Raw genomic sequence first — 22473 nt, 5'->3', positions numbered from 1 at the left:
AGAAGATTGTGTTCCTTAGAACAACCCAATCTGTATTTAACTATTTTACCTGTACAACTGTGTTTCTATTTATACTGAAAATAGAATTAAATTCCTCTTTAAAATTTATTTTCTCCTATCTATTTGTTTAACTATTTACTTAAAAACCTACATAAGGAAACTCAAAGCTAACTTTAATTTTATAATGCAAATTTAAAGCTAGTGAGATCGATGTAAACAGTTACTAGAAATTTTCAAACAAAAATGAATGAATCTTTTAGGTGCCAAGCAAAACTCTAAGACAACAAATATTTGCATGTACGTACAAAGATACTAACTTTTTTTTTCTTTAAATCTTTTATTGGAATTTACAACTGCAACGGTTATTGCAACAAGCAAATATGTGGTACCTGATAAAAGAAAAATAAAAGAAAATACGTGAAAATCACGAGTGGAGAAGTCACCCAGTGATGTCACTCCAGTAACGTGCTTTGCTATACTGCTCTCATGATGAGAGTAGATCACGAGAGGCCATCTTCTCTTCAATCTCCTTAGAGGATTACCTGGTAATGTGGTGGAAGATAGGTGTTCTATGAGAGGGTTAGGATGAGCTGCTGTAGAATGGAATGGTGAATTTGAGAAAAAGAGTGTTAGCAAGATCTGTAATGAAAAAGGAATTTTGAGGTCATTACGAGGGTCGTTTGAAAAGTCCGTGCAAAGTCAGAGAGATAGCACCACTGGCGCGTATCGAGGTTATGTTTAGTTAGTAGCATCTCTTGGAAGAACACACACCAAGTTTCAGCCAGATCGGTCTATTTCTTTGTGTTTGGCATTCGTTTGAATCGAGTAAATCGAGTGATTTTCAAAAAATGGACGAAAAAGTATTTCGTGTGTTGATTAAACACTACTTTATGAAAGGCAAAACGCCTCAGGAGACTAAAGAGAAGCTTGATAAACATTATGGTGACTCTGCACCTTCGATCAGAACAGTTTATAAGTGGTTTCAAAATTTTCGGAGTGGCCATATGGGCACAAGTGACGCTGAACGTTCTGGACGCCCTGTTGAGGTTACTACTCCAGAATCATTGATAAAATCCATGATATGGTGATGGATGACAGAAGAGTGAAGATGCGTGAGATTGCTAGTGCTGTGGGCATCTCGAATGAACGGGTACATAATATTTTGCATCAACATTTGGACATGACAAAGCTATCCGCAAGATGGGTGCCGCGATTGCTCACGCTTGACCAAAAACGAAATCGTGTAACGTGTTGCAAGGACGGTTTGCAGCTGTTCCAGAAGAATCCGCAGGACTTTAAGCGTCGTTTCGTCACTGTGGATGAAACATGGATACATCACTACACACCTGAGACCAAAGAACAATCTAAACAATGGGTTACCAAGGGGGAATCTGCGCCAAAAAAGGCGAAGACCGTTCCTTCGGCCGGAGAGGTTATGGCGACTGTCTTTTGGGATTGGCAAGGAATAATCCTCATCGACTGTCTGGAAAAGGGTAAAACTATTACAGGTGCATATTATTCATCGTTATTGGACCGTTTGAAAACCGAGCTGCAAGAAAAACGCCCACGATTGGCCCACAAAAATGTCCTTTTCCATCACGACAACGCACTAGCTCACACCTCAGCAGTTGTGGTCGCAAAATTAATGAAAATAGGGTTCCAACTCGTTTCACATCCCCGCTATTCTCCAGACTTGGCTCCCTCGGACTACTATTTGTTCCCCAATATGAAGAAATGGCTGGCGGGAAAAAGATTTTATTCAAACGAGGAGGTGATTGCATAAACGAATGGCTATTTTTCAGACTTGGACAAATCCTATTATTCGGAAGGGATCAACAAACTAGAGCAGCGTTGGACGAAGTGTATAAGCCTAAAAGAAGACTATGTTGAAAAATAAAAAAGGTTTACCCCAAAAAATTAAGTAGTTTTTATTTTTGCACGGACTTTTCAAACGACCCTTGTATGGATAGTGAGGTTAGATACACACAGATCGGAGCGTTAAGAAGTTTTCGAAGTATTTTTGGACTGTAATGTCTGGGAGGCGTAGCGAGTTGGAACGCTTAGTCGATCCCCATACTTCGACGCCGTATGACCAAATGGTAACAGTAGATATAAGAGTCTTTTGTTATGTAGGTTAAGTTTCGAAAGTTTGTCAAGTAGTCTGGCGAGAAGTTTTGTAGCGTTGGTTAGTTTCTTATCTTTTCAGTTTAGTATGGGGATTCCAGTGCAGTTCAAGGTTGTCCACAGTTGGTGTAGGAGTTTGGTTCAAGATGATGGAAGATAGGATTTTCCGTCTGAGAGTAAATACTATAAATTTTGATTTCGTAACGTTAGTTTTGATTCGCCATTTGAAAAGATACTAGCTAATAAAAATTAATTAATAGTCGTTCTGAAAATCAAAAATCTGCTTATAATACAAAAATACATGATTTTTTTATTTTTAATTTTCAAGCAAACTTTTAACCAATAAGCCAGCGACTTTATTTATAACTAGAAACATTCTAATATGAAGATTTTAATTGCAAATCTCCTCCTTGCGTCTAATTACCAATAATTTACATCTTCTCATCCTAAACCTTATTTTTGACTCTCCATAAATATAACCGTACACTGGCAGTAACCTATCTACCTTCCTTCACCAAATTTCGTTATCGCGTTTGTCCCTTTTAGATATATCGATTTAATTACACTAGTACATTGTGCCTTCATAATATCTCGTTGTTGCGTTCGTCCCTTTTGGATACGGCCATTTAATTACAATCGTACTTCGTGCCTTCATTGTGGCGGTCGTCTCTTTTGGATATGGCGATTTAATTACACTCGTACTTCATGCTTTCATTGTGGCGTTCATCCCTTTTGGATACGGCGATTTAATTACACTCGTACATCGTGCTTCCGTTGTGGCGTTCGTCCCTTTTGGATACGGCGATTTAATTACACTCGTACTTCGTGCCTTCGTTTTGGCGTTCGTCCTTTTTGGATACGGCGATCTAATTACAATCGTACTTCGTGCTTTCGTTGTTGCGTTCATCCCTTTTTAATACGGCGATTTAATTACAATCGAACTACTCGACTTCTTGAGGTCCCGTCATGGAATCCAGTAACCCTAATCATCGAGCTAAACTCTTCCCAATTAATTTTTGAAATGTTCATCTTTACTGTACTTTGTACACAGAATCTCCCATTGATTCTGTACAGATATGGATCCACAAGCTGTACGACTAGATCTTCAACTTCTTACTGTTGTAATAACTTGTACACATTGCCAGTCATTTAAACCATAATCATTTAGGGTAATTTGGACAACATGGTCTAAAGAAATGCACCATTCTTTCCATCATTGATCTGCTAGTATTTTCTGCATGGCTTGCTTTGTAATCTTATATGTTATATGGGTTACAGGTAAATTAAACTCCTAATTTTTTTGCTGTTGGCAATGGCTTCCTTTTGTAACCTTGTCTACCATCTGTAACCTCCAACCCCAAGGAGTCTCCTTATTCAAGCTACTAGTACGGTAGTATCTTTCTCTTTGTATATGGTAAAAAAAAACCTACCTTCTCAGCGTCGATATGATAAATGCCCGTCAGCTGAATGCATAAATTGTATAATTTATTCAGAGCGCCCTAAATTTATTAATACCATTGTTAATTATGAACTAATTATTATTTGCTTTACTTCCATAGAGTTCAAGGGCATTACAATGCCTTCAGAATTGGCTATCTTTGGATGGAAGCGTTCTCTTCTAGTCTAATCAGTATACAATAAATCCTACGTGGATCTAATTTAGTATTACAAGCTTAGTAACGCTAAAAATACTTCCCAATGTTGAAAAAATGAGTTTCTGGTAAACACACAAAAAATGGAAAATCTTATTTGAACCCCTCCCTCCTTAAAAACAAATTTATTTCGTGATCTGAATTTTAATTATTCATGTTATTCTATAATTTAGTTTCGGCTGAACAATTTAAAAATCAAAATGAAATATACGAATATTTTAATTCAAAGAAAACACTTAGTGAACAATGCAAGTGAAAGTTTAAAAGTAAACAAAATTTAAACGGCAAGAAAGTAAGATTTTAGCAAAAATATAAATTTAAAATAAATTTGCAGAACATTAAACTGAGATCGGTTGAAAGCGGGACATTTAATAAAGATTGGTACAATGGAAGTATTCTACAAAGAATGTGGGAAGGCTGAGATCTTCTGATCTGGCATGAGATGATTTGGAGTTTTAAGAAGTTATGCCAGCTAAACTGATCAACTTTTAACATTCCTGGATCAATCAATAGCAGAACAGAGCACATTCGCCAGACCATCGCTCACTAGCAAGCTTGAACAGCTTGTGAGACTGCCTCAGAGCAGTTTCAATTCCTGGGAGTCTCATTCTTGTGCCACATCCTCGCAAGAGTAGAGCACGTTGGAATTATTTCCACCTGTAATTGAACACCATCGACTAGAGCCAGTATTTTTGCGTCATCTGAGCCTGCAATGCCAATACAGCAGACCCACCAAATCTTTTGAAGCCTTCTTGGTCTTTATTCTGGAACAAAAACAAAAGCAAGTCTTCCGTAATTCTTCTAATAATGATTTTACTCTTTAGCCTAATAAATAATAATCAAAACCTCTGCTAGCAAAAAAAGAAGCATACTTGCCTAGGCTTACCCAAATATGTTTTATCAACATCAGGCTATAGAATTACCAGCTCCAATACTTCTCACGGTCTAAGAACCTCTGATATGCCAAGCAGACTCTTCCTCAATTCTAAACAAATTTAGTTCTATCCAGTATTACGATTTGGAAATCACTTAGAAAGTCATACATCGATTTGTAGGCATGCCCAGGTTCCAGACATTGGTTACATGTTTGGGTATAAAAAAAATGCTTTACAACGTAAAAAAATAGAATTATAAAAAGTAATTTGTTTTAATGTTAAGCAATATATCAACGTTGAAAACATCCTATCTGCCAGGAGTTCGCCTAATTTAAGAGAATTATATTTTAATAATTAAAATAAAATAATAAAAAATAATAAAATTAAAAGAACTGTCACAATTTAAAGTTTCTTTAATATAGAAATGCGCATTGTTCAAAGATTGGTCCCATTTTAACAATAAGAACAGGTCCTGTTTTCTGACAACATTTGATCAAATTATTTGTTCTTATAAAAATCAATACAAGATAAACTGCTACGAAATTTACAAAATCTTCTTACTCCTAATGTTAAAGACAAGAATGGAAGAGATTAGCTCAGTGGTTAGCTATACACTGTACACTCCTCGGAACATCTTATAGCTCTGGTGTTGGACAGTATGGTATGTAACGAGAGAAAACTGTTCGAAGGCTGGCAGTTCACTTAGGATGCGACGGTGATCTTTCCTTGTTTTGGAGAGATTATGTTCCCATTTCTTTTTACCAAAATAAGCCTTTGTTTGTGTGATTTCAGGAGTTTCCTTTTTAAGATTGTTAGTACTTACAGAATGGAATTTTGAGGCTCAGCCAATGCTTCGAATATCTACAAGAATCCAATCTTTCCAGTCAAAAACACTCTGTTACTTTTATCACTAACTCTACCTTGCACCGAGATTTCCTTATTCCCTAATGTTTCAGAAGCTGCAAGATCCCGTTACATTAAATTCTAAACGCCAATTACCTCACATCCTAATCCACTAGTATCCCTAACTTACTGCAAGGCCTGGAAATACACCAAGACGGTTGAGGCGCCGGTGGCAACACTTCTAAATGAAGTAAGTGAAATGTTCTTCTTTGGGAGTTTTGCCAATGGGTGAATTCTCCCTTCACGTTTCTCACGTTTATACTACGTATGCATCATGTTGCATCAGCTTCACTTATTGCTGTAATGAAAAAAATAAATAAATAAATAAAATTGTTAGTGTGCCGTTCAGCACTTTAGGCTCAAACAGTTCAAAAGTGCGAAATTGTTTAGCACATTAAAAAAAGGATAATCTTTCACCCTTTAACGTTAACTTAAATTTATGCCAGCAATTTTTTTTTAAATAAAACGTTTTGGGAAGAATACAAATGTACAAGACGTTGATCCGGCCAGTGCTTATATACGGCTCCGAAGCATGGACCATGTCAAAAGTAGATGAGCGGTCCTTGGCGGTATTCGAGCGGAAGGTTCTCCGTAGAATTTATGGCCCTGTACGTGATGGAAAGAACTGGAGAATCAGGAAATACCGGGAGGTATATGCTTTGTTCAAGGAACCGGTTATCGGCCAAAATTGTAAAACTCTGAAGACTGCGATGGGCCAGGGCACTTGGCAAGGATGGGGGATGAAGAAATACCCAAATAAAATTATGGATGGTAGCGAACTAGGTCCCAGGAGGGTAGATAGACCAAGAACGCGATGGCAGGACTGTGTGGCAAGAGATGCTTTGGCAATGCTAAGGATTCCGTGACTGGAGGGTGGCTGCGCAGGAAAGAGACGCCTGGCGGGCACCTCTTGAGGAGGCCAAGACTCTTCATGAGTTGTAGCGCCATTTAAGAAGAAGAAGAAGAAGAATTTTTTTTAAATAAAAGGTTTTGGGAGGCATACGTTAGTAGATAGTACGTAAAAGAATAATATCATATTTTACATGTTCATTAAATCGCATAACCAAACGACATCTTAACTTCATTATAAACGCTTCGATTCTGCAATAGATCAGACGGTTTAAACGTTTTGAAAAACTTTGATATGAACGCCATCATTTCTCCGAGAGTACAAAAAACAAAAGTAAAATTATAATTATTTGTGAATAGCTTAGTAAGAGTCAATCATTTGCAATAAAAACAGACTAGGAAAAAACAAATTTAGCCTAAAAAGGGTAAAAACTGAGTAAATATTTTTTTAAATATATATATATATATATATATATATATATATATACCATTCCAACAATCTTCTTTAGAATACTTAATAATCCTTCCTTAAAGAAAGAAGGACAACTGTGCAAGAAAACAGTCAAAGTTTGGGCCTATATTAAATTCTTCCCTTTCCTGCCAGGATTTTCTTTAAAATGAAAGAATAATTATTATTCTTCTGAAAGAAATAAGAACAGTGACTGAAAAAAATGATTATTTACCTAAGGATTCTGGGAAATTATTGCTGCCTGAGTGTTACATTCAACACAGAGAATGTTTTTAAAAAAAATATTAAGCTTTTAGTATAAGAAAGTTCTAGTTAGTATTATTACAACGATCATTATGATATTAAGTACCGTGTATTAGAAACAAGGACGGAAATTCAAAATTCATCCTCCGCTTACAAACCCATACTTATAACCACTGCACTAAAACCTTCCCATAAAAAAAAATGGGTGAAGGAAATTAGCGATTACTTTAATTCTATTTCCTTAAATAAAATAATCGCTCGAGCATATAGCTTGTGACTGTTTAAACTGCATTATTTACAAAAACTCCTTGTCTTTAAATGTTGACTGTACATTAAGCAGTCATTATAGTCAAAGACTAAAGGACTAAGGAAGTCGTTTACAGGAGATCTTTCGAAGCTATAATATTGGCCAAAGTTGTTAAAATGAATTTTCTGTTAGTTTCAATGATGTTAACAAGTTTCTGGAAATTAAGTGGTATATCAAAACAAGGTATTCTAACTAAACAGTTATAGTTACATTAGTTGGAATGAGGTTGGCTGTACTAGGAGAGGTTATATGGCGTGGAAGGTAAGGTGCAGACAGAAGATGCGGGGGCAATCCCAAGAGGTATAAGTTACTTAGGTGTAGTTGGTGTTAAGGACAACTTTCTAATTGGAACACAACTCAGGTGAGATTGGGTGAACTAAGGGCTCTTCTATAGTTTAGAGAAGATACTCTACCTACTACTACTGTGTGATAGAGTCAGCCAATGGGTTGTGTTTCCTGTGCACGCTACGTATGAACGTATGAAGGAAGTAAAGTTAGCGGATAAACTAAAAGAGTTTTAGGTGTCAACTGAAAGAGTCGACCGAGTGGAAGCTTAAGTGAAAATGTCGGTGACTAACATTTACTCCAGGCTAACTACTTTAAAGATTCGATTAGAACTTTTTGTAAGCCTGTTTCCAATATTTTCTCTTTGGTAATTTCATGACACCATTTTTGTTTTTGCTTTCAACTATTTGTTATCACTATCATCTACGAGGGTCGTTTGAAAAGTCCGTGCAAAGTCAGAGAGATAGCACTATTGGCGCGTATCGAGGTTATGTTTAGTTAGTAGCATCTCTTGGAAGAACACACACCAAGTTTCAGCCAGATCGGTCTATTTCTTTGTGTTTGGCATTCGTTTGAATCGAGGAAGTCGAGTGATTTTCTCACGCTTGACCAAAAACGAAATCGTGTGAAGTGTTGCAAGGACGGTTTGCAGTTGTTCCAGAAGAATCCGCATGACTTTAAGCGTCGTTTCGTCACTGTGGATGAAACATGGATACATCACTACACTCCTGAGACCAAAGAACAATCTAAACAATGGGTTACCAAGGGGGAATCTGCGCCAAAAAAGGCGAAGACCGTTCCTTCGGCCGGGAAGATTATGGCGACTGTCTTTTGGGATTCGCAAGGAATAATCCTCATCGACTATCTGGAAAAGGGTAAAACTATTACAGGTGCATATTATTCATCGTGATTGGACCGTTTGAAAACCGAGCTGCAAGAAAAACGCCCACGATTGGCCCACAAAAAAGTCCTTTTCCATCACGACAACGCACCAGCTCACACCTCAGCAGTTGTGGTCGCAAAATTAATGGAAATAGGGTTCCAACTCGTTTCACATCCCCCCTTTTCTCCAGACTTGGCTCCCTCGGACTACTATTTGTTCCCCAATATGAAGAAATGGCTGGCGGGAAAAAGATTTTATTCAAACGAGGAGGTGATTGCAGAAACGAATGGCTATTTTTCAGACTTGGACAAATCCTATTATTCGGAAGGGATCAACAAACTAGAGCAGCGTTGGACGAAGTGTATAAGCCTAAAAGGAGACTATGTTGAAAAATAAAAAAGGTTTACCCCAAAAAATTAAGTAGTTTTTATTTTTGCACGGACTTTTCAAACGACCCTCGTATACTAACTCCAAAGTTGTGATTACTTTTATATAATTTTAAATTAAGTGAAAGAAGATCTATAATATATTGAGTATATTAATTAACTAATGCATTTCATGACATGTATGCTAGTCTTTTGAAGGTCAAATAATGTTTAATAGTAGAGTACAGTTAGTTTCTCTTACGGTTTCTATTACCACTGTAAGAAATAGTTGAAGCCGTTAGTGACAATTACGCAAGTTAGAATACGTTTACATATTACATACAATCTCATTACAATCTACTAGTATTACACTGTAACGGAGGGGCTACCTCCTGTGAACTTATAACAACTGCTAATCGATAGTGATAAAACTATCGAGTGAAGAAGGTTATAGAGAGCCTAGCCTTGTCCAGCAAAGTGTGTTATTCGTTGCTATAATCAAGACGGATTGGAGAAATAACGCATTTTAAAGTATTATTATTAAGCTTTTATTATTGAACTATAATTTTTAAACTGTGGTTATCATATCAATTTCATGAACATTGTTTTATTTACCTCAACACTTTTCTTCCATTGATAGATGACAAAACAATTGGGTCTGTTATTTTTTCTTTTTAATTTTATTTCTATTCTGAAGAAATGGGCTTTTTATATTAGGTAACTGGTTCTTCCCCCGTTGCTGAAGGCGACAAACTTTAGCGAATTGGTCTGCTAATTCATTTCTAGTGACATTGCATTGACTAGAAAATTTCTAAAAAGCAATTTTCCTCTATTTTCAAGTGAAGTGCTCGCAGCCTGTTGTATTCAAAAATCTCTTTATTGTACCCACTTATATATTTACATATTTGCTGTCTGTTATAAAAGTATGAAAAAAGTAAAAATGATCGTTTTATAGTGCAAAACATGTTCCAGAGTAATAGGCACGTAAGTAAATTCAATCGTTACTTTACAGAATTTTTTAAAGTATTTAATTTGTAGAAGAAATGAAAATCAAATATTAATAATGCGAGATGTCATTAAAGTTAATAATTGATTTAAGAAGCCATTAATCACGTTGGAACAATAATGTGCTAATCTCTAATCGTTGAAGAGCATCATTTACTTTAAAATAAAAACCACATTGAGAAGGTGGCTTCCATAAAAGTTTAAATTCTTACAAAGTACAGAGAAATTTTGCGATTAATTATTGCAATGTGCATGCCAAATTGCATGTTATACTAAAAAAAAAAAAATACTTGATCGGATATCTGGGATCCAAATCAACGCTATATCGGAACATTTACTTTCACCTTATTGCGGTGTCGTTCAATTCTCAAATTTGACACTTATTTGGAATAAAGCATTACAAATTACACTTATTTAGCATATTTCTATTTATTCCGGCCCGGCTTTTGGTTGGGGCGCCCTCTCATGCCACCTTTATATTCCTATCACATTCTTAACAAATATTCCGTATTGTTAACATACCACTGTCATCCACATCCACTAATGGGAACGGAGAATTTATGGATGGTTCCGCATTGCAGAATAAAATTATTTATTTCTGTTAAATCAGCAGTTTTATTTTTCCCATAAATTCTTTCTCTATTCGAATATTCATTCTTCAGAGTATGATTCATCAGATTCGTGTTAATTTGTAAGTTTCAAACAAACTGATTATCATTTTTTCAAATGTGGTCTTTTAGGTAGAATTAGTATTTAGTATAATAAATCTTTATTATATTATAATTATGTACACAAAAAATAAATATACTAAGGGTGCGTTCCACTAAAGGTTCACAACGATCACGCTCTCGACCGCGGTTTTGCCCGTTCCACTTGCTTGTGTACGTAACAATCGAAAACTCAAGTGGAATGGACTACGGGGCGTTTTAACCGTTCATGTAAACATTACATGGTAAGTCAGAAGCTTGAAGAGGTTATTTTTAATTTTAACCCCGTTTATGTGCAGTTATAATAAACTTTATTAATTATTGGTAAAGTTGACTTATATTAAAAATATATATATAATTCAATTTTTTACATTACATTTTAGTGGAATATTTATAAAATTTACGTTTAAATAAAATTAAAATGTCTTTTGTGGCAACAGTAGGATATTTATTAATGCAACGTAATAATGTTTTAGAAAGTTCTAGTTTCGATGAAAAGTGGAATGTAATTTTACAAAATCGCAGTGGTGAAAAGTGAAAACTTAGGCCACGTATTATTAACTATCAAAGTGTAATTGGTCGTTATTCAGTGATTTAGTATGTAAAGGGATAAGTAATTTTTCATTTTATTATTTTTTTTTAGACTTTTGAGAAACACATTCTATTTTTTACATGAGATAATACTTTCATTTACATGATATAATTTTTTACGGTCGCCATCTTTGCTTTTAAAAATTGCGCCAAATTTCTGAACGCCCACTTCGACCCAGCTCTTAAAAATGTCAATGTACAAATATTGTAACCTTCATTTCAAGAAAGGTTATGATATAATAGATAAAGTATGCAGGGAAAAAGGAAGGAAAAACCTGCAGCTACGGTCTAGTAGGTAAATCCTTTACTCCTTACAAGATCCAATTGTAAGGACCTTTCCTAGAAGTATTTTTTAAGATATGATCTCGTCTTGTTGCAGAGATCTGAGCACATTATATCTCTACCTAGCGATGGCAACGCAATCAAAAAAAAAGTGGTAGCTGTTTCTGTCTCTTTCTTCTGGTAGAGCATACAGTGAGGTTATGGGTTAAGTTGCCCCATACGGTGGAGATGTTTCCTGAACCAATTGTGGCCCTTTAAGTGTAGGCCAATTACCAGAGTAATCTGGTTCTATCTAACACAGATAGTGTTAGTTCATTTACAGTGATTGAACCTGTAAACAGCCTTCCGAGGTTTTACCTTGCTCTACCTATAGCCATTGCCAAGAAAGTAACAGGTTTTGTGCCAATGAATTGAGTGGTTGCTTCATTCTTGTCCAACTTAATAGCTACATATTTTCTCCTGAAAGCCACCATAACCTGGCACCTTTTTACTGATGGTGGTGCCTACCTAAAGGAGATATCAAATTAGAAGTTTCCGTTTCTAAGTTATAGAGCAGTGATGGCTAACCTATGACCCGCGGGTCAGGCTCTGACCCACAGTTGCGCTAGGCAACCATTTGTTTGTTTACGCGGGTTGATTTAGATTTTCTAATTGTGTGGATAATTTATATTCTATCTGTATTTGTTTTCAATCACGCATTGACACAAAAGCTATTTAAATGCTATCTATAACCTTTAGTTTGATCATTACAGTTCTAAAACGCAAATGGCGACAAATGCTTTTGTCGTATTTGAAATAAAGCAAAAGTGTTTACAAAATATCAAATAAAATGTATAATTTTACTCATATTTTGTTTGTTAAAAAAATCGACAACCCAAAGCAAATAACCATATTTAGATTTTTCTTCAGATAAAACACACTTTTGTAAGGTTTTATTCAGTTATGTTTGTAAAAAAGAGACTTTCATAGCACTTGTTTAGTCCCGTTTTACCCAGTTAAGCCAACTGAATTTTAAAGATGTTTAGTTTTGGAAATATTCAGTTTAAAATTTTTAAACTTAACTCTTGTGCAAATGGACATTAGTGACCCAAGTTTCAAAAAGATTCGCCATTCCTGTTATAGAGAATACTAAACAAAAGCGCACTACAGAGAAAAAGAGAGAAGTGTGTATTGTAAGTGAAAGACAATTTTAAATACCATTATTTATAATTCAGGTTTTCTGATTGGATGTCCCAAAGAACCTGTCTTGGAATAACAATGCTATAATTGTATTTCCTTATGTAAATAATCTTCATAAATAAAGACTGTTTACCTACCTTTCTAAAAGTAAAGTAATTGCCTATTTTTTTTAGGCGGGCTTTACGTCCAACTACCAATTAGGTGACGTGGACGGAGGCGTCTAGCAAACATACTTTACTGTAAATTTCTTTTATTAACCATTAAATAAAATTCAAGCCCTAAGACCGGGGAATCGAACCCAGTACCACAATGCAATATATTAGCTTAGCAGGTCTCGCCTCTTAACCCGCCCGGCTACCGAGGCGCCTAATAATTATTTTTAATAATAAGCAACTCAAGATGAACTTAAAGAAATCTGAATTTTCTCTTGCTATCCCTCACGAAAAGCATCGTAACTAAGTCCATTACCTTTATTATAAAGTCACTAGTGCCTAACATTTTCCACTTGTACTGCTCTTCAGGTAGTCTCCTCTATTTTGCTTAGAAATACATTATTATAACAATATTAAAACTTCAAAGGCGTTTAGCGTAAAGTACATTATAAACTTACTTCAAATGTAATTTAATTTTGCAATGAGCTCTTAAATTAATATGAAATATTTTCATGCAAAACCTAAGCTAATTTTAACTTTTTCCTTCAGTTTTATGAGAAAGTTTAAAGCTAATTTTTTTGTTTTATTTTTAGTAAAATTTAAAAATTATTTCAAAACTAATAACCGCATGTAATAATACATGTTTTGAAGTTTCTTAATCAGTGGCTTTTTCTGTACGATTAATGAGGAACATGTAAATATAAGAATAAAAATGAAATGATAAATTAATAATGATTTGAATACGTCAGTTGTAGAAGAGAACTCCTTTTATCCAATCTCCTGTACAAGCAGTTGAAGCCCTACTTTTGACGAACACAGGTGCAAACATGAAAATGTAATTGTAAAGCTTTGTCAGTTATCTGAAAGCTTCTTAATACAAATTCGCGCATTACTATTGTGCATACATGCAAACCATTTACAACGCAAGTTAGCAAACAAGAACATCAACATAAATGTATTGATGTTGATTTGGGCAGATAGATAGTAAATAAGCAAATTTAATGTAACAATAATAAATGAAATGGGAATACAGTGATACTATATAATTTTACATTTACATTAAAATTTATCAACAAATGCATGTCTCTACAAAAAGTGTTATTATATTTCCTTTTACGTAAACATAATTAGTTCAAATTAAAAATTAGCAGTTCAAATTAGCGCTAACTAAAAAGAACCGTTAAAAGTATTTATAAAATTTACGTTTAAATAAAATTAAAATGTCTTTTGAGGCAACAATTGGATATTTATTAATAATGCTTTAGAAAGTTCTTTATCTAGTTCCGATGAAAAGTGGAATGCAATTTTACAAAATCGCAATAGTGAGAAGCGAAAACTTAGGCCACGTATTATTAACTATCAAAGTATAATTGATCGTTATTCAGTGATTTAGTATGTAAAGGGATAAGTCATTTTTCATTTTATAATTTTTTTTAGACTTTCGAGAAACACATTCAATTATTAGCAAGAGATAATACTTTCATTTATCTGATATAATTTTTTCGGTCGCCATCTTTGCTTTTAAAAAATTGCGCCAAATTTCTGAACGCCCACTTCGACCCAGCTATTAAGGTGGGGCGATGTGAGCCTTGCATGAGCGAAAATAATGACGTCATTAGTGACGTTTTCACCACGACCACAACGACCGCGGTCGCCAAGTGGAACGCCTGAAGGTACATTTTGATCGTTGTGAGCGCTTAGTGGAACGCACTCATAGTGTGGGTTAAGTTAGGATATGTAATCTCCAAATTCTCCAGGACTCTAGGCTTTACAGAGGTCTTTGCTTCAAGGAAATCAAGCAGCTTCGATACACACCTTTCAGTATATGAATTTCAAGTCCTCTTACGCACAAATACTCGTACCTCATTACCTGGGTCGAAGTGGGCGTTTAGAAATTTGGCGCAATTTTTAAAAGCAAAGATGGCGACTGAAAAAATTATATCATGTAAATGAAAGTATTATCTCATGTAAATAATTGAATGTGTTTCTCGAAAGTCTGAAAAAAATAATAAAATGAAAAATTACTTATCCCTTTACATACTAAATCACTGAATAACGACAAATTACACTTTGATAGTTAATAATACGTGGCCTAAGTTTTCGCTTTTCACCATTGCAATTTTGTAAAATTGCATTTCACTCTTCATCGGAATTAGATGAAGAACTTTCTAAAGCATTATTACGTTGCATTAATAAATATCCTACTGTTGCCACAAAAGACATTTTAATTTTATTTAAACGTAAATTTCATAAATACTCCACGAAAATGTAATATAAAAATTGAATTATACGTACATATATTTTTAATATAAGTCAACTTTACCAATAATTAATAAAGTTTATTATAACTGCTTATAAACGGGGTTAAAATTAAAAAACAACCTCTTCAAGCTTCTGACTTATTTTCGAGGTCGCCATTTGTAATGTTTACATGAACGGTTAAAACGCCCGTTCCACTTGGGGGATTTCGATTGTAAAGCTCGCAAGCAAGTGGAACGGGCAAAACCGCGGTCATGAGCGTGATCGTTGTGAGCGCTTAGTGGAACGCACCCTAAGTAATCTGAATAAAGCAGAGGTTATATTACTCTTTATTTGCACATGCTCTATTTCAACCCCATATCGTTTGAAGCATATTAATAAAAAAAAAAAAATCTCAATGAAATTGATTAATATGCTACATAAAACGGTTGCAATTAAAATAACTTATGTAATTATTTAAAAGTGGCATTAAATTACTGAAAATTATTAATTATTGAATTTAATTGCGATTAAAATGTTTTTTATTTAGTTCTTTTTTGCAAGAGTATTTATTTATTTTACTCACAAGTGGATATATAATTTTATTTTATTTTTTGTAAAAACAAGTTGTATTATATCTATAAAATTTATTCTTTGAACTCTGCGGACGCAGTACGCTCCATGCATTTGAGTGTTACATTCTATAATGTACCTAACTTATGTATATAGTTGGAAGTAAATAAACATTATTATTAGTGTTTATTATTACTTGCCGGAAAAGGATCACTTTGCGTTCTAGTTAAACTAATAACTATTGTTTATAGGTTTGAAGACTTCAAGAACAAATTGAAGATGTAGATAATAAATAAAATGTTTAAAATAATAAGGAGACGTATTCTGTTTACCAACAGAATATAATACTAGTATCTTCTCTAAATACACTGCACACAGAATGTTGAGAGTAGATAGTTGTAGGCTGTAGTACTGGCTTGGAATGAAGCACGCATGGAGGAATTCAGTTAAGGTGCCCGTTCAACCCTATACACTATATATAATTAATTCCAAACTACGCCCTTGTGGGTTTGAGCTCAGCGTGACATAACTAGTTGGTGGCTTTGTCCTTTTATAGATACATTTGAATGTATTAAAGCCACAAATTTCAATCCATTGTGGTCATTTCTTATTGTTTATTAGAAAGCCACAGTTTATTTATGCCAGAAAATAAATAAATTATAGTTTACTATCTTGCCAAATTATCAACTTGAAATATGTTCAAATTTCATTGATTTATCTTTAGAAGTTTGCTTACAAAATTAAATACTTCAATGGTAAGAAAACTTAAATCAGCAGAAATGTTAAAAATTACAAGGAATTTGGGAGAGTATTAACTTAGTGGATATGTTACTTGATTCCAACGCAGCTGATTCAAGAACAGTGCTGCCTAACCTAATAACACTATAAATAAAAAGATGGAAGGAACTAGCTCAGAGCTTAGCGCACTCTAGACGTCCACGCGGAAATTATGGTTCTTATGTATTTAAACAAAAAAAAACACCTGGTGGGGGCAAGGGCATATCAAGGACTTTCCTGCCAAAAACAGTCCCCAGTAATCCAGTTTTCTGTAGTAAGGGAACTTACTTAATTCCTTCTGTCGCCTTCAGCTTAGTTTTTTTGGATCATTTCAGGTGGTAATCATTGGTACTATCTTCACCTGTTCGAAGGCTTTTCACCTTAATCAGCTCCCTCTGCCAGCTCCAGGTATTTCATAATTTTTTGTTCGCTCTCGATGGGCCTTTTTTATTTCTCACCATTAGACACCGCGTTGTCAATTAAACTCTCTTTTTTCGCTTCTGTGGGTGCGTTCCACTGAGCGCTCACAACGATCAAAATGTACCTTCAGCCGTTCCACATGACAAACCGCGGTCGTAGTGGTCGTGGCGAAAACGTCACTAATAACGTCATTATTTTCGCTCACGCGAAGCTCACAACGCCCCACCTTAAGAGCTGGGTCGAAGTGGGCGTTCAGAAATTTGGCGCAATTTTTAAAAGAAAACATGGCGACCGAAAAGATTATATCATGTAAATGAAAGTATTATCTCATGTAAATAATTGAATGTGTTTCTCTAAACTCTAAAAAAAATTAAGTGAAAAATTACTTATCCCTTTACATACTAAATCACTGAATAAACGCCAACTTACACTTTGATAGTTAATAATACGTGGCCTAAGTTTTGCTTTTCACTATTGCGATTTTGTAAAATTGCATTCCACTTTTCATCGGAACTAGTAGATGAAGAACTTTCTAAAGCATTATTACGTTGCATTAATAAATATCCTACTGTTGCCACAAAAGACATTTTAATTTTATTAAAACGTAAATTTTATAAATACTTTACGAAAATGTAATATAAAAATTGAATTATATATATATATTTTTAATATAAGTCAACTTTACCAATAATTAATAAAGTTTATTATAACTGCATATAAACGGGGTTAAAATTAAAAAAAAACAACCTCTTCAAGCTTCTGACTTATTTTCGAGGTCGCCATTTGTAATGTTTACATGAACGGTTAAAATGCCCCATAGTCCATTCCTTTATCTTTATCAAATCTTTATCTGAGAATACAAAATAATAAGGAGAACTTACAACAAAGGCCTAGGCTTAGAACAAACTTAAAGACACAACTTAGCAACATATTCTAATAATTTGTTGAAATAAGTAATTAAAATTTACAACTAAATTGCTTCGAAAATTTTTATTTCACTTTTATGTTTCATTATATTCAAACTAAGACATTAATTATCCTGTTAAAATTAATAAACTTTTAAATAAAAATATTTTTATAAACGCTTAAATTATTGTTTCGTTCAGTCAGTGTTAAAATTGCCTTTTCATAATTGAACGCTCTGTCACAGCAACTCATTGGGTAAAAAGGTCACATTCAAAATGCATTACGACTCTTCAGTTGCTATGCTTCTTGAATTCTTAACTATTCTTTTCTTTTTATCCCACTAAGATAATAATATTACGTTCTGGGATAAATGAAATAAGGAGAAATTAAATAATGTTGAAAACAAATTATTTGTAATAAAGTAAGATTATCAGTTCAAAAGTTGACTTTCCCACTTTATTAAATTACCATGAATGTTTAAAATGATTTTGAAAACAAAATATCTAAATCAGCTGTTAACTGGAAATACATGACTTGCAGCTTGCACATATTGTCATTACTTCACATGTTGACATAATATAATGTATAATATAATTATGTACCAACAAGTAAACAACTAGTTATAACACTCATTTGACTTTTTCTTTTGCTTTTATGACACATTAATTTGGGCTTTTAATTATGTATAGTACATTTAACCTATATAATGCCAACAATCCTTACATTCTTGTTTGTTTTTTTGCCGGCCATTGCATCTGAATTGTGAGAATTCATGTTGTAAATTTTTTTTTACTTAGCCAACATTGCAACTTCTTTGCCGTGATTTACTATAACTTAGGGTGCGTTCCACTAAGCGCTCACAACGATCACGCTCACGATCGCGGTTTTGCCCGTTCCACTTGCTTGCGAGCGTTACAATCGAAAACTCAAGTGGAATGGACTATGGGGCGTTTTTACCGTTCATGTAAACATTACAAATGGCGACCTCGAAAATAAGTCAGAAGCTTGAAGAGGTTGTTTTTTAATTTTAACCCCGTTTATAAGCAGTTATAATAAACTTTATTAATTATTGGTTAAGTTGACTTATATTAAAAGAATATATATAATTCAATTTTTTATATTACATTTTCGTGGAGTATTTATAAAATTTACGTTTAAATAAAATTAAAATGTCTTTTGTGGCAACAGTAGGATATTTATTAATGCAACGTAATAATACTTTAGAAGGTTCTTCATCTATTTCCGATGAAGAGTGGAATTCAATTTTACAAAATCGCAATAGTGAAAAGCGAAAACTTGAGCTTATTAACTATCAAAGTGTAATTGGTCATTATTCAGTGATTTAGTATGTAAAGGGATAAATAATTTTTCATTTTATTATTTTTTTTAGACTTTCGAGAAACACATTCAATTATTTACATGAGATAATACTTTCATTTACCTGATATAATTTTTTACGGTCGCCATCTTTGCTTTTAAAAATTGCGCCAAATTTCTGAACGCCCACTTCGACCCAGCTCTTAAGGTGGGGCGTTGTGAGCTTCGCGTGAGCGAAAATAATAAACGTCATTAGTGATGTTTTCGCCACGAACAAAACGACCGCGGTCGTCAAGTGGCTGAAGGTATATTTTGATCGTTGTGAGCGCCTAGTGGAACGCACCCCTAGAAAGACGTTTATAGAAGTACTAGCTTTCAAAATAGATATGGACCTGATGTCACATGTGTAGTTCATAAAGTCTTAATTTTTATTTTCACCGTAAAGAGGGAAACTAAAATTTCCTAATTTATATAAGAAATATTATATCTTACTTGCTTGGGTTGTGTATGATTTAGTGGACATTTTCACAACTGGACGAACAAAAGAAACGTTGTATATGGAACCCTTTGGTCCAACCTAGTGCTTTACACTAAATCAGTTTGTTGGCATACTGCCCATATTTATCTTCCTTTCCACTTCTTACAATTTTGGGTGCTTTAACTTACAATCTTACTTTCTGCAAACATTTCTTCATCTCTGCAAAAGAAAAAAAAATTGAACACATTCATTGTTTGTGCACAGTCAAAGTAGCTTCACATGAGTGTATTGTATAAACAAAACTTGAGTTTTGTTTCATGTTTCCCCCACTTTTGGTAATTTCAGGCGGGGCTTACTGTCCAACTACCAATTAGGTGTCGTGGACGAGTGGGGCGGAAGCTCATACTTAAAACCAGCGTTTCCCAACCTTTTTAGGCTCGCGTACCTATCATGCTAAATTGTACCACTTCGTAAAGATAATTATATTTCGTGGAATTTGTTTTTCCGAATGTTATTTTACTATTTATTATCTTTATTTGTACAAAGTATCTGTTCACTTTCATGTTCACTTCACAAACTTTGTAAACTGTAAGATCTTAGTTTTAAAACTTTTTTTAAATTAAATTTAATGTTACTTGCCATTTAAGTTCTCACATGATAATTCTACTAAATTTTCTTTATCTTTCATTGATAATGATGTAGCTTTTTCCTAAATTTTCTTTATAGAAGGGGTTTGAAATTCAATTATCATTTGTGTTTTCGGGTTTTGGAAAATACTCCATGAAAGACAATTTTAATGCTGTGTTTAATGTGCTATTATATTTTCTCGTATATCTTGAGACAGACCAGCCTTATTACTGTACCTTATTACTGTACATATTAACAACTTTACTGTATAATATTATTAATTAAAATAATTTTTATGAATTATAGGAAAAAACGTTTCTGTGATATTTTTATTATTTAATTTTTAATGTCCGCCATTATTGATTATTTTTCGCGAACCACAGGTTGGGAAACGCTGCTTTAAACGATTTTTTTTCTAATAAAAAGTGGTCATACATACTTGGGATTCGAACTGGTGATCTCCTGCACACAAAGCCACGCTCTTGACCACTAGACCAACACCTGCGTTTATAATTGTAGCGTTTCGAAATTATCTATGCAGCAGTAATGTTTTTATTATTTTTTAACAATGGAGAAGGTTTTGTTTTTCTCATCGTTTTATTGTCGAGCACTGTAATAGTTATAAATTTTTGATTAACATGTATGAAGAAGTACGTTCAAAGGTTAAGGTGCCTTACTCTTACATTTATCATGATATTACAGTTGATTTTCCTTGGTACAAAGAAGTTTATGAGTGTTATGACAATTTTGCTACTACTAATTATTATTATTAAACGAAAACATCTTTATTTGTATGGACCATCTAAGGTTGGTAAAAGCACAGTAATAAAATAATTTAATCAGAGGTTTTCACGATTTAGTACTTTTTGGTGCTAGTGGTAGAATTGCGTATCCATTCGATATGTTATTGCACATTCATAAACTTATAATTTTAGAGGAATTTAATATAAACACTTGGGATATTGATTTTATGAAGAAACTTTTGGCCGGTGACGTAGTAACTATTAACAGGAAAACTCAAAATACTCTTCCTATAATAATGTTTTCGAATTATCGACCTCTTGATTCTTTAAGAGTTTTTAAATCGTGTGCATGTCGTTTACGCGGAACATTTCTGCTTTCAGATTTCGGAAGAAAGCCCTACAACTGCTTCTACTAGAGATGCAGCCTATTATGTACAGTCGTCGCCGTATAGTTCGGAGACAAAAAGAGAACTGTTACGCTTCGTACACGGGTTAGGATTAAATGGAATCTTAAGGCTAATACTATTGATGCTCCAGATTTGTTGAATGAATCTGCAAGTTTTGGAGCGTTTTGTATTAAAAATTAATAAAGCTTCACCTTTGTTGTATATACGTCCTTGCTATATGATATGCATCACATTTTTCTTAATTATCCAAGAAAATTATCAAAAACTACATATTATTGACTTAATTAATAATTTTATTTATTTTTATATTCAATAATTAATAGCTAAAGGTTTGTCAAGTTCCTGGCGTAAACAGATCAAGCTGGACCGATGCTAAACACATGGTAATGGCGGACTCAAAGACTAATTCAGAGACAACACAATAACCTTTTGAGAAGGTTAAGTGCAACTCAACACAAGCCAGAGGCCCCACTCCTTCCTCTTTTCCAATTCTGCCAACTGTGAATGGACGGCGCGACCAGCGCCAACTGTTGATTTATAAGCGGGAGGGGGGGCCGAACATTTTTTCGGGGGCATCGAACACATAAATTTAGCCACGCAATTATGTTCTGTTCAAAGGAGCTATTAACTAATGCACAGAGCTGTGATGCGCCTGCGCGTAGGAAAATATGTGAAATAATTGAGTGGAAAAATTATCATAAAGTAAAAGAAAATCAATGTTAAAGTAACCAGGAACCTGTATACTCTTTATGGAGGGCCCCCGCTGCTGCAAAATTTATAATACTAACAAAAACTGGGCAGAACACCTCATTAAAAAAGCTGAATGAAGAAGTGGCCAAGAAGAAACGCCTCTCCAGGGGCCGAAGGGACGGCATACAGATTCGGTGGCTGGCCCAGGTCGATGGGATGGATGTCAGAGTGGCTGGAGCACCTAATTGGAGGACTAAAACACACAGGAAAATGTGGAATGGAGAATGTTTTTAATTTTTTTCAAACAGGATCTGAAAATAGGTAGGATGCGTTTAAAGATTTATGAACAAGAATTGGCAGACTGAATACTAATAAACTGCGCCATCATGAATGCAACAAAAAAAAGTCATAAAACTCAGAATGCTA

General features: G+C 34.2%; 2 long non-coding RNA genes across 3 annotated transcripts in view; one reads left to right on the top strand and one right to left on the bottom strand.

Moving 5' to 3' along the window:
* Positions 1–1746: 1746 nt before the first annotated feature.
* Positions 1747–20774, bottom strand: LOC141447104 (uncharacterized). 2 transcript variants are annotated; one of them, XR_012454144.1, is made up of 4 exons: positions 20647–20774; positions 19595–19799; positions 4653–5852; positions 1747–4540 (listed from the first exon to the last, which is right to left on the bottom strand). It is a non-coding gene; the product is annotated as an uncharacterized lncRNA (long non-coding RNA). The 2 variants fall into 2 exon arrangements; XR_012454143.1 differs by lacking the exon at positions 20647–20774 and having other exon boundaries at positions 19595–19987.
* The window catches only part of LOC141447105 (uncharacterized), a 32790-nt gene continuing 26272 nt past the window's right edge, over positions 15956–22473 (top strand). Inside the window, exon 1 of the long non-coding RNA XR_012454145.1 lies at positions 15956–16867. This is a non-coding gene — a long non-coding RNA (uncharacterized lncRNA). The remainder of the gene's footprint in view (positions 16868–22473) is intronic.

This window comes from Rhodnius prolixus, unplaced genomic scaffold (genome assembly GCF_049639745.1).
Source record: "Rhodnius prolixus isolate KJV_2025 unplaced genomic scaffold, Rpr scaffold_7, whole genome shotgun sequence".
In the NCBI taxonomy this organism is placed as follows: domain Eukaryota; kingdom Metazoa; phylum Arthropoda; class Insecta; order Hemiptera; family Reduviidae; genus Rhodnius; species Rhodnius prolixus.
This window is presented reverse-complemented; position numbering and strand designations above follow the sequence as displayed.